Source organism: Spermophilus citellus, assembly GCF_964194105.1.
Source record: "Spermophilus citellus genome assembly, chromosome: 7".
NCBI lineage: Eukaryota > Metazoa > Chordata > Mammalia > Rodentia > Sciuridae > Spermophilus > Spermophilus citellus.
Window position 1 is genome coordinate 138,527,108 of NC_138188.1, and position 14,172 is coordinate 138,541,279.

The 14,172-nt window shown below is 32.5% G+C and overlaps 1 protein-coding gene across 6 annotated transcripts in view; it reads right to left on the reverse strand.

The window, feature by feature from the left end:
* NRIP1 (nuclear receptor interacting protein 1) overlaps window positions 1–14,172 on the reverse strand; it is an 81,877-nt gene that overhangs the window by 44,127 nt on the left and 23,578 nt on the right. The gene's annotated exons all lie outside the window — the stretch shown is intronic.

The following is a 14,172-nucleotide window of genomic DNA, read 5'->3' on the forward strand; positions in this document are numbered from 1 at the left end:
AGAAGATATATATCCTCTGCAATTCTGTTTGCATAAAATTCTAGAAAATGCAAATTAATCTATTGTGAAAGAAAATAGATCTGTGGTTTTGCCTGAAGAAGGGAGGTATAAAGGGGGGCCGATCAGAAATATGTGCTGTTTTAAATTGTGGTGTTGGTTTCATGGATGTGCATATGTCAAAAATTATCCAGTTTTATAACATAAACATGAGCAGCTTATTGTATGTCAATTACACCTCAATAAAGCAATAAAAACATGGATCAAATGCCTTAAAATGTTTTATGTTCCTTGATATAGCAACAGCAATTCTAAGTCTATTATTTATCCAAATAAAAGAAAACAAGAAGAAAAAGAAAAAGAGCTTACTACAGCATTACACACCTATGATCCTAGTGATTCAAGAAGCTGAGGAAGGTGGACCACAAGTTTGAGACCAGCCTCAGAAAATCAGTGAGGCCCTAAGCAACTGAGTGAGACCCTGTCTCAAAAACAAACAAACAAAAACAATAATACTGAAAATATGTAGAAATATTTAGCTATAAAGATGTTCATTATGGGGCTGAAGATGTTCATTATGGGGCTGGGTTAGCGCGCTCGCCTGGCATGCACGGAACGCTGGGTTCGATCCTCAGCACCACATGAAAATAAAGTAAAGATGTTGTGTCCACCGAAAACTGAAAAATAAATATTAAAAAATTCTCTCTCTCTCTCTCTTTAAAATAAATAAAAGGATGTTCATTATGTACAACATTTCTAATCGCAAAAAAATCAGAAATATCATTAAATGTCAAAGTAAAAACAATTAAACTAATAAGTAAGTAAATCATGGAATATTATTACATCATGGGATACTATGTAGTCATTAAAATATAGAAGAATATTAAGTTAGATTAAATGATATACATAAAGTGATTAAAATAGGAAACAATGTATTTTCAGCATTGTTGAAATTGTTTTAAAATTATACAAAATAAATTCAGTGGTTATGCATTTAGAAATATTTTCATTCATTTGATTTATAGTTTCTAATTCTTTTGCAATAAGCATATATTGGTTTTCTAACAAAAGAAATTAAAGAATGAGAACAGCAATAATCTAAAAGTGTCTAGTCTTTCGTACAAGTATAAAACAAACACCTCTAAGAGGCAACACACGTGACAGATGTAGTTCTGGGCTACCATGCCATCTCCACCAGTGATCTACTAAATATACAGGAAAACAGAAAAAAATGGGAGGAATCATTAAATAAGCTACCAATATTCTTTGCCATTGCCAAAGAATATTTGTCACTCAGCAAAATAATCACAGAAGGCATTATCCCATTTGACAGAAGGGAAATAGGCACTAAGCAAGGACCCAAACTAAAGATCCTGGACACAGACTGGACCTTGACTATCAAATTCTGATAGAAATTCTCAGAGGAGTAGAAAACAATCACTTTTCTATTTATACCTAGAAGGAAGTGATTCACACATGAACTTAAAAATATCCAAGTTTGCAATTATATTAGTACTCCAATTGGAATGTGCCTGGACCTTGGGAATTTCCTTAATCCCCAATCCCCAACCTTGGAAGCCAAACCCCACTCAAGCCCCTTGTCAACATTATCTTCCAAACAACTGAAATTCTAGAATTGTTCTATTTTCACTGACATTTCCTCCCTTATTGAAAAATATCATCATCATCATCATCATCATCATCATCATCATCATCATCATCATCTTGGGGCAGTACTGGAGACTGAACCCAGGGATTTTAACCCTGAGCTATATCCCCAGACCTTTTTAAAATTTTTTGCTAATTTGCTGAAGCTGGCATAGAACTTGGCAATCCTCCTGCTTCAGCCTCTGGGTTGCTGGAATCACATTGCTCTGTCACTTCACTGGGCTATATTACCTTCTATATGAAAGTTGGAACAAGAAAGTAAACATGACTACAGTTTAAGAATGCTGCAAACAGTAACCTCTTGTAGGATTTAACTTAATGAGACTTCACTACCTTTCAGCTAGGTCGTTTCTGGTATAGGTATAGAAAAAAACCAGTCAGTAAACAGGCACATTCAATGAAGAATGCTGCCAACATCTTCAGAGGAACATTATTATTAAAGAGCTGGTCAGTGCCTGCAGATAATGCCCTGAAGCCTAAGAAACCTTTACAACTGCTACTTTTAAACACTCCCAGGACCAAGAACTACTAAATTTATCTAATGATAGCTACCTGCTTCTGAGCAGTTACTATGTGCCAAACATAATACTAATAAGCCTTTTATGAGGGAACTATTATTATCCCATTTTATAGATGAGGAAATTGAGTTTAAGCTACTCCAAATCACAAAGCTAGTAAGAGGCTGAAGTAGAATTCAAACCCTGGTAATATTTTACTTGGCAAGAAAAAACAAAAGCAGCAGGCTCAGCAGTTATTTGAAAGACAAATAACCGACTTTCTCTAGTGCTATGCATATACAATGGTCTCAATTTACATAGTACATTAAAAAAAAAAAACCACTAGATACCAGTATTTGATGAAGCTCATTAGTCTACATTTTCCATCTAAGGAGTTAAAAATATTTCTAAAAATATTCACAATTTGTGCCTGTTATTCTGCCACTTTCTAGAATTGTTGGATTTAATGGTTTGTCTTTATTAAAGCATTCTTATACCCCTTCCCTTTTAAGCTCAATGTATGACTTCATGAAGAGATAAATTTTACAAATATTTAAGTAATAAAAGTTAACATAAGTTAATATAGAATAAACTACTCTCACAGATAACTTCAATGTTTCTTAAATTAATAAATGGGTAAGTTTAATCTCTCATACAAGTCAATGAAACTGAATGTGTTAGATGTGTTTTGAATCATGACAATAGAAACCCTGTCTATAAAATGAAAATGTTTAAATAACATTGTCATACTTATATCATAGAAATGATATGGCAAAACAATCAGAATATGATGTTGAAAAATCAAGATACTATTCACTTTTGTTTACTGTTAAACAAATTAGAAGCTTGGGCACTATGTGCTGGAATTACAACATGAAAAAGAAACCCTCAGTGTATATCCATGAGAAATAGACAAAAACAAGGAGACAGAAAATTAAGAAAATAATAGAGGCATTTAAACAAGACACAGAAAGGAAGCTAACTTACATAAAAAGATACGGGAAAGCTTCTCCAAAAAATTACATTTAAGATATCTCAATATCTGAAACCCTAACCATAAAAACAAAATAAATTCAGTGAAGAAAACTTCCAATAGAAGGATTAGCATGTGCAAAAGACATGGGGGATGGTACTTGCCTGTTCTAAGAACTGAAAGATGACTCAGTGGGTAGCAATGAGCAAGGAAGAAAATGGTAAGAAATGAGATTAGAGTAAGCATAAAATGTGAGCTCAAATCCATTTTATGTTACATGTACGTTACTGAACACTCATGTATACACACAGTACTAAAAAGAAAAAAAAACCATAATATAAAAATTGATTAATTCTAGATGAATAGTTTTGTTTTTGTTCCTTGGTATTTCCCACACATCCCAAAACACAGTTGTACAAATATTACAGTGAAGAAAAAAACAGGATTAGAACTTCTAGTCCAGTACTGAATCAAAGTGGTCTAAGTATATTGCATCGTACCCAAATTTTAGGGAGAAATATTCAGTGTTTTATTTATAATTATGGTAGTAGCTGTAGTTTTTCACTCCCTTCTACACCTAGTTTTGGAATTCATTCATTTGGTTTCATTACAAATGTGCTAGCTCTTGTCCCAATTCTTTTTCTGCATCTACTGGGATGCAGGATCATGTGGGTTTTGTCTTTTATTCTAACAACAATGTATATTAACAGTTTCCATGTTAAAGCAACCCTTCCCTTCTAGGATATATGCCTTTACCTAACATCACACTAACAGTGAAAGACTAATGCTTTCCCCCTAACATCACAAAAAAGACATGGATGTCTGAGGTGAGGCTTACTCAATATAATAAAGCAAAAAATATAAAGACACATAGATTGACAATATCTTGTGGGCTGATACTTTGAAGGAATCTTTTTTTTTTAAAAAAAAGAACTTTTAAAATTAATAAGAATGTTAAGAAAGAAAGGTTGGTTAGATCCAAAACCAAAAATCAACAGCATTTCATGTATATGTTAGCAACAGAAATGGATTTTATTCACTTACAATAATAGCAAACAAAACAAAACAAAAAAACACTTTAAGTTTAACAAATGTGCAAAACCCATACACTTTAAAGTACAAGATAGCTAGGAATAGTGGCACACTTGACTCCAGAGGCTGAGACAGAAAAAACCACAAGTTTGAGGCCAGCCTGGGCAACTTCACAAGACCCTGTCTCAAGGTGAAAAATAAACATGGTAAGGGATGGTCAGTTTTTCCCAAATTCATCTATCAAAATCCATCATAATTGTTTTAAGCCAGGCCTGGTACTATATGCCTATAATCCTACTACTCTCCAGGCCAAAGCAGGAGGACCGCCAAGTTTGAGGCCAGGCTGCACTCTTTAGGGATACTCCGTCTGACAATAAGAGGGGCTGGGAATATAACTCAGTGGTACAGCACTTGCCTAGCAGGCGTGAGCTCAGCCCTACGTTCTCCCCAGAACAGAAGGGGGAAAGATTAATGTCAAAACTTACTATAAAGCTGTGGAGAAACCAAAATCATGTAATACTGGCATAAAGATAGAAAAATAGATAACGCTACAGAATAATCCCCATAAAAACTCTCACATTCATGGTCATTTTATTTTTGACAAATGTCCCATAGCAATTCAATGGAAAAAGAACGGTCTTTCTAATAAATGGTGCTGAATAGTTGAATATCCACATGCAAAAGTAAATAAATGATTAAGTGTAAACCTTTTTTTCACAAATTAGTTACAAAAATAACAACATTTGTTTGGATCATAATCTGAAGCAATAAACTTCAAAACTGAAATAACTCAAAAACAACAAAGCTTCTAGAAAAAGAAACAGAAAATCTGTGAACTAGAGTTAGGAACAACAACAACAAGAAGTTAGGAACAAATCCTTAAATATAACAGGAGCACAAGCCATAAAAAAGAGAAAAATTGAACTTTATCAAAATCTTCAAAAGATATCCATTAAATGAAAAGTAAGCTTGAGAATGGGAGAAAATATTTTAACTCATATACATATAATCCTTACAAGTCAAGAATAAATTAACCACTTTTTAAAAAATGGGCTGAGAATTTAAGAGATATTATATGAATGTCGAGTCAACACTTTAAAAAAAAAGAGAGATGGATGTTCATCATCATTACCAGTTAAGAAAAATACAAATAAGTTCTCACTAAAATTTAACTACGAATTCACTATAAATTATAATTTTTAAAAAACATTGAGGAGGACAGGAAGAAAATAAAACCCTCCTAAATATTGGTGTGTACATAAAATGGCATAGCCACTTTGTAAAACAGTTAGGCAATTATATATATATATATAATATATATAATATGTATAATAATAAAATATATTTTATATATATGAGTGCGTGTGATATATCACACGCACTCATAATGACCCAACAATTTCACACATGGATAGCTAAACAAGAGAAATAAAAACATCCCCCAAACTTATATGCAGACGGTGATATCTCCATCAATCACAATAGCCAAAATTGTAAATAAACCAAATACCCACCAACTAGTAAAAGGACATAAAGTGGTAGCCAAATAAAGGTATTGTGTCCATCTACAACTAAAAAACAAACAAACAAAAAACAAATGGAATAAACTATTTATAAAAACAAACTCAAATATCAGAAACATAATATTCAGTGAAAGAAGCTAAATAGCAAAGCATATCAATATTGTATGATTCCATTTATATATAAAATATCTAGAAAAGCTAAAGTGCAGGATAAAGCAGATCACTTCCAGGATCTGCAGGAGATGGGAGCAGACCTTGTGAATGAGCATGAAGGAACTCTTTTGTTTATTTATGTATATCTTTAGTTTTAGGTGAACACATTATTTTGTTTTTAATATGGTGCTGAAGATCAAACCCAGTGCCTCATGCATGCTAGGTGAGCACTCTACCACCGAGCCACAACTCCAGCCCCTGAAAGAACTCTTTAAAATGACCAAAATGTTCTAAACCTGGACTGTGACAATAGTTGCACACTTGAATCTTCACCTACTGTTGGTAGAATGTACTACATTGGTACAGCTGCTACGGAAAACAGCTGAGCGGTTTTTAAAAAATAACACAGAATCATTGTATTGCATTTCAATCCTAAATTATATATGGTAGGGAAATGAAAATTTATGTCACATAAAAACTCATATGCTCATAATAATCAAAAGGTGCAAACATGTATCTAACAATTGATGAGAAAACAAAGTGAGATAAATTCACACAGCAAAGTGTTATTTGGCCATAAAAAGCAAAGAAGTACTGATACATGCTACAACAGATGAATCCTATTATGCTGAATGAAATCAGTTACCAATAACCATCCGTGTATTGCATTATTTGGTTTACTTGGAACACACAGAACAGGCAAATAAACACAGATAGATCAGTGGTTGCCCAGAATTGGGATGGGGAAGGATGGGAATGGGGATTGATGGCTAATGGGCACAGGGTTCCTTCTAAGGATCAAGACACTGTGAAAGTTAGATGATGGTGCTGGTTGCATATAAAAGCCAGAAATGATGAACTAAACAGTTTAAATGGGTGAATTTTATGACATATGAATTATATATCAATAAACTTTAAAAAGAAGACAATTCACCAGATATTTATTAAAACATTTATTAAAAAGGTTTGGGGCTGGGGTTGTGGCTCAGTGGTAGAGTGCTTGCCTAGCATGCGTGAGGCACTGGGTTCAATCCCTAGCACCACATAAAAATAAAGATGTTGTGTCCATCGAAAACTAAAAAATAAATAAAATAAATAAAAATAAAAAAGTAATTTGCAGAGTAAAAAACTGGAGTTCTGATTTTACTTATTTGTTTTTGAGCTTGTTTCACATTTATCAATAGTTTATGAAGTATTCAATTAATTGCAGCTAAATAACTTTTCAAAAAGTAAAGCATTTTTAATATACCATTAACAAACATAATAACATTTAAAAATTCAACATTAAAACATACTAAGGAACAAAAGTAACAAAAATATGTGAATATTACATGTTCTATATGAAGAAAATATATTGGAAAATGTTGGCAAAGGAACCTAAACAATCTATTTAAATGGAATGACATGCCACTCTTATGACAAATATTTGATAAAATAAAAAGACAACATCATTACCCTACGTACATGTGTGACTGCTCATATGGTGTGACATTACATCGTGTACAACCACAGAAATTCAAAGTTGTACTGCAATTGTGTACAATGAATCAAAATGCATTCTGCTGTCATATAATAATAATCTAAATAAAGTAATAAAAATAAAAGGACAATATTCCCAAATTGAAACATTACATTTAGAGTTATACCAATCAAAATTCAAGACGATCTATAAGCTGATTCTAAAACATCCATGGAGCAGCAAAAGCCCATTACAGAGATAGCATCTAAGCACAACAAGAATATATCAGGGCAAGGTTTTCTTAGGACATAAAAGGGCTAATTTTAAAGCAAGAGATTAATAAATTCAAATGCATTAATATGGAAAATTTCCATTCATCAACAAGAAAAATGAAAAGATGATTTACAGCACCACAATACAAGTAGCCATTCCCCCAAACTCCTTAATATTCAGAATATATGTATGTATGTGTGTACTCTATAACATTTTATTGAAAAACAGATAAAATGCACAAAAGGTCACTCTAAAAGAGGTGTCAGATTCAAGCAGCATGAAGCAGGTGTTCATGGTGGAAGAGATGGTTTGGTACAGGGTTTAGAGCAAGCCCTCTAATTTTTAAATTCTGTACTGTATTTGTAATTTTTCTGTATGTGCTGTTTAAAATTTTTAAAAATATAAAAACTACATATTTGCATGCACAGTACTTAATGAACAGTTTTTAGGACATAACAGATAAAATACATGAACAAGCATTTCATAAAAGAATAATGCCAGTGGTGAAAAAAAATCACATGAAAAAATGTTTGACTTTATTATTAATCACCCTGTAACAAATTAAGTATCATAAAAAGATGCCATTTGGGTCTATTAAATTGAGAAAAGTTATCAAATAGGAGCTTCTGATATATTACTAATAAAATGTAAATAAGTTCAATGATTTTGGAAAACAATTTAGCATTATTTCATATAATTGAATATGTTCTACACTTCTCTTGGGTATATATCCTACAGTCTTGCACATGTGAAGCAGAACACATATGAAATAATGCTGACTTAATGTATGTATAAATATATATATACATATATGAATGTAAGTACATCATGTATATATGTATAATAAATGAATCAATACAGATAATCAAAAACAAAACAACCAACAAAAGCACGACAAAATATATGTCCATTAAAACAAGAATAAATAAATGCACAATGAAATAATTTCCAGCAATTAAAATAAATGAACTGTAACCATACAGCAAAAAGAAAAAAAATTTAATAATTTTTAAACCAACATGAATGAAAAAGCAAATCTTGGGAGACTATACAGAATACTACCATTTTCACAAAACTTAAAAGCACAAAATTAAATAATGTTACTCAAATATACACGTGAAAGAAAAAAGTATTATTAAGAAAATAAGTGACTAACATAAACTTTAAGAAAGTGGTCAGACTGGTGAGGGCAGCAGGTTCAAACAAACTCGAAAGAAAAGTCACAATTTGATGCAATATTAGTGAAGTTCTGATTCTGTGTTTACTGTTGGTTCTTAGGGGGTCAATTTAATATTGGGCTTCACAATTTAAATACAGGTTGAGCATCCTTAATTTGAAAATTTGAAATCTTAAAGACTCCGAAATCTGCAACTTTTTCAGCATTGACATGATGCTTAAAAAGTTTCAGATTTTTGGATTTCTGGATTAGGGATGCTCAATTGGGTAATGTTTATGCAAATAGTCCAAAATGCAAGAAACTCCAAAATCTAAAGATTCATAGAGGTGACACTCAAGTATATTCTTGTTTACACTAAGTATTACATAATAATAATAATGATAATAGGAGCTTTACTTGGTAAGAATCTTGTTTAGGTAAGCATCTCAGTAATTTTCATATATGAACAAATGCTAACTGCTAGGCAATACATTTTCTTTATTTTCCTTTTTTAAAATAAAAAACAAAGGAGAACACATACAGACATATACTCAAGCTGAAAGTAGACTTGCAGAGAAAAACTTATATAGCTTGTTAGAAGAATGAGGATTCATTATTTACTATCATTTTGGCCTGAAAACCAACGCCAATGCTTGCTTACTTTTCTTGCCAACAAACTTTAGAATGGTCTCATGGGAAATGGGTCATTTCATAAAAACCCCTTAAGGTGAGAAATAGGTATGCTAGAGTAATTCAATATGCTTCAGATTCTTAATGAACTGCATTTATTCTATAAATCTAAACAGGCTTTTCTTCCTAGTCGATCAAACAGGCCTGTAATTATAAACTAACCATGGCCAAAGTGTGATGAGAAATGCCTAATCATCTTGAGCAAAGTTTCCTTTTATTATATTCAATAAATATAACCTCTTATATTTATTATATACTACTTTTGTCTCAAAAAACAATTACAATTCAATTTTACCAACAACCCTGCTTTATAGGTAGTGGACATATTATTAAGCAATAATTACTGAATACAGAACAATTATCTTTAAAAATTAAAAATAGCTAGAAATGCTAATGATATTCTATATCTACTTTCCATTTAAGTATTTCATGAGTAACTAGCACGTGAAAGGTACTTTATGCACAGATTGAAAAATCTTAGCTGTATGCTGCATTCTTATCAAATGCAAAGAAGTAAAATAATCTGGTTAAAATTTCTTGTTTAAAAAGAAAGGTCAGAGAAAAGCAATTCCTCTTGATAAACACACATAAAAATGTTGAATTGATTTTGTTGGCTTGGATTCCTATTTAATGATATGCATGACTGCTATAATATGCTGCAAAATATTAGAAAGCTAGGTGAAGTAGATCATCTAGTTGGCAGTTGCATACATCCTTTAGAAGGGTGACAGCAACGTGCCATAGTGAAGACAAACATAAAATGAAGTCCATACCATTGGTTTTATGGTGTATTTATTTACTATATTTTTATAAGCTTTAAGACTTCAGAATTGAGGGATTAATTCATAGAATAAATATATTCAATATGCAATTTTAAGACTAGAATAAAATAACCACTAAACATATATTCAGCATAAATGCTTTTTTGAACACTTTAAAATCACTTTCAGTATTTCCCCTATTTGTTAAATGGAATACAAAATACTCAATCCGTGTAACACTTAATCTATTTTCTATTCTCGTTATTATTCTTTTAATTTGTATTCTATTAAAAGTCATTTTCTATCATTAATGGTCATTGTCATACTTTTTGAAAATAAGTAGGTCTATCATCAAAAATACTTCATATAAACAAATATTTCTTTGATATTTTCATTTGGATGTCTAAAGCATCTCAAATTTAGCCTATCAACAACTGAGTCCCTGTTTATTCTAATCTCAGATTGTATCAACCCCAGTCTTCCAATTGTTCAGGCCAAAAACCTGACTGCCACACCCCGAATCCAATTTGACAGCAAATTCTCAGGGCTTTATCTAAAAATATCCGGAATCCAACTACTTCTTACTGCCTCTATTCATGTCATCTTCATCTTTCCTGGATTATTAAAATAGCTTCCTAATTGTTTTTCTTCATTCTATGTTTAATGCCCCATTGATCTATTTAATACAACTGCCACAGGGGTTCTTTTTGGGTTCTCTTCTGCTCAAAACTGTCTAGTAGCATCCTAAACCCTCTAACCTTATCTCCTATGGCTCTTTCGCACTCATCCCCCACCAGCCACGGGGATCTCAAAATACTTCCTTTTCTCAAACATCTACATCACTATCTCCCATACCAACTCAGTTTTCACTTCTGGGTGAAGCTTCCCCTGAACACAATCTAAAATTTCATGCCCCCTACCACAGATTTTCCATACCACCTTCTCTGTTTCCATTTTCATTAGCACTCATTAATAAGATACCATAAAAGTGAACTGCTTCATTGTATCTATCTCACCAATAAAATTAAGCTTCCAGGAGGGCAGCAATGCTTCCTCTATCACTCTTTTACTCAGTATTTTATTCCCAGGGCCTTGAAGAATAACTGGAATATAGCAGGCACTCCATTCATGACTACATTTCATGGTCTCACAGGAGAGTTTCCAGCAATTAACATAGCTATGTGAAGACACTGTGGTGGCCTCCTCAAAGACACACTTTTTCAGCCCTTTTCTTATTTGCTGGCAGAACATTCACTCTTCTCCCTCAGGAGGTGAATCCTGATTAGGTCAAATTACTCATTTTGACCAATTATGTTTACTCTAACCATAAGGGGCTTAGGCATGGGCATATGAAATAATTTTGTCGAGTGAAGTTTACTGGGAAATGTTTTTCTCACTTAAAAAAACAAAAAACAACAACAACAACAAAAAATAAAAACAGCCTGGGAAAATGCCCACCTTGCAACAATGAAGAGTGCCACTGCCAAGCAAAGGACAAGGGAAAATGTCCCGTGGGTCAGTCCTGATAACACTATTATGACAATTAATTAACTGTTTGTACTCTAAACTTTCTGGTAGGTAAGATGATACATTACTTACTATTTAAGTATCATCTTTTATTACTTATATTTTAATTAACATAGAAATACTGTTCAACCATTCTGTTTCCTTTAATGTGTTATGTCAAACTAAACTGAAGGTGGATTCATTCACCTGATGGAAGTCAGGTGCTTCTACCTTGCCCACCACTTTTTTTATGCTGTATGCCTATAGAACATGTCATATCACAATGAAAACAAGGTATTTTGAGCTATTTTCTGACAGTAATAATGTTATGAACAGTGTGGCTGTTCTTAATGGAAGAAGTGAAATATATGACCAAAGCAAATGTAGCCAAGTGTAAAAGTTTAAAATAATTTAAACAGTAAAATCATGTTCCAAACCACTATGTGCCAAGCAATGCTCTGCAGAATGATAAATACTTATCCAAAAGAAAGAAAAAAAGAAGGGAGGAAGAAGGGAGAAAGAAAGCTGGATGGTAAAGGGGAGGAAGGGGGTATAAGACTAATAAACTCAGGGGATGATGAATTAAACAAAGGTAATTATGTTCCCTTTGTGTGTGTATACACTCCAGAAGGCAGTTAGGGGATACCATTCACTTGAGACATTCTCCTTCAACTCTGAAGCAATCCTAGTCCTAGTGAGTCAGTGATGGTTTGAGTCAAAGGGTTTTGATTTTTAACTCAAACTACTAGTAACAAAGTCAAAACTGTAAATGTCTAAAACTGTAACTCTTCAAGTTCCCAGTATAACTTAACACGATATAATGCCTTTCCATGAAAGTCCAATAAATTTGAAAATTCTTATAAATTTATTAATGAAATGCTCCTATCATTGAATAACTTACTCTAGAAATAATAGGACAAAAATAAAGAATATTAAAAATTTTAACTACAGAATACACTTAATATCTGTAATATATATGGTAAATAATTATCAATATTTATTTGCTGTTATTTTCTAAAAATTATTTGGATGAATTATGGCTCTGAAAAAAAACTTACTAAAAGGAGATTTTTATATCACATATATTTTTGGACATTCTGTGGCTTCACAGTGTTAATACAGGCTTAACTTATACATCTTCTGTGCCTTCTGCACAGAAGAAAAGGGAAGATTTTCCTTTGAAATTTTACATAGTCTCCAACAGTAAGTGAAAGCAATAAAAATTATTCTGTTGGTAAAACTTCAAACACAGTCATTGGATCAATTTACCTGAGACTTTAGTTCAGAGAGGATACCTGATCATCTTAAGGTTTACTATATACTGATCTCAAGTATAAGCCTACCTCCTCCTGGTTCTTACCTCCTCCTTGCTTCTTCTTTGGGGTTCTACAAATACAGGAAATGAGGCAGAAGCACAGAAGATGTATAAGTTAAGCCTGTATTAACAGTTTAAAGCCACAGAATGTCCAAAAATATATGTGATGTAAAAATCTTTTTTTATAACATATAAGTTGGTCTCTGTGACTGCTAGAAATTCAGAAACGGGTCACAGGGAAAGCTGAAAAATTAAACTGAACGTCTCTGAATTTCCTTCTCTTAATGTAAACCAACTGAATAAGCACTACTCAATTTTTTTTTAAAAAAAGTATTTAATTCCAACATTTTATCAGTAACCATGACATCAAAAACAATAATAATAACTACATTCCCCCCCAAAACAGTCAAAGCTATGCATGTGTAAGACATGAGAATAACAAAAATAATTAAAAACTACTGCATACTATGGGCCAGAAACTTCACAAACAATCCTATGAAGTTGTCCCCACTTTACGGAGGAGAACCCTTAGAGAGGTAAGTGATTTGCCTATTATCAATACTAAATAAGTGGAAGTGTTAAGATCACACCTAAACTGTCTGTTCAAAACCACCACACCACAATGTCTCAGTCCTTGTCAACTTTAGTCCACTTACACATAACACTGCTTTGACTCAAATGTGGTGTCCTAAAAACTAAGTGGCCTCAAATATACTTCTGTACCCTAATGATGATGCAACATGGAATATAAGTTTTAAAATAACTACCTGGTAGGTTATTTGCAGTTTTTATAATTAGCTTTTGTAAAGCAGATGCAAATAAATACCAGTTATTAATATTAGTACTAAGTCAAACATTATCATATTAAGTCATTATATATATAAATCAGATATTAATCAATTTCGCAGAGTAGGCGCAGAGAAGTTGAGTAATTTGCAGGTAGATCTGGGATTCAAATGCAGGTCATTGTGTTTTGTTTTTTTTTTAAACACGTTCCACAAACACTACCCAATAAAGCCTTCACAGTGTCACACCAATTGCTTTGGTAATCAGATTCCTGATCATTTCATGAGAAATGGACAGTCTCTTTATAAATCATTGGTCAGATAATCTGTGCCTAGGGCTATTCTAAAGACACAAATATAAGTCCTTGCTGACCTCACTAGACT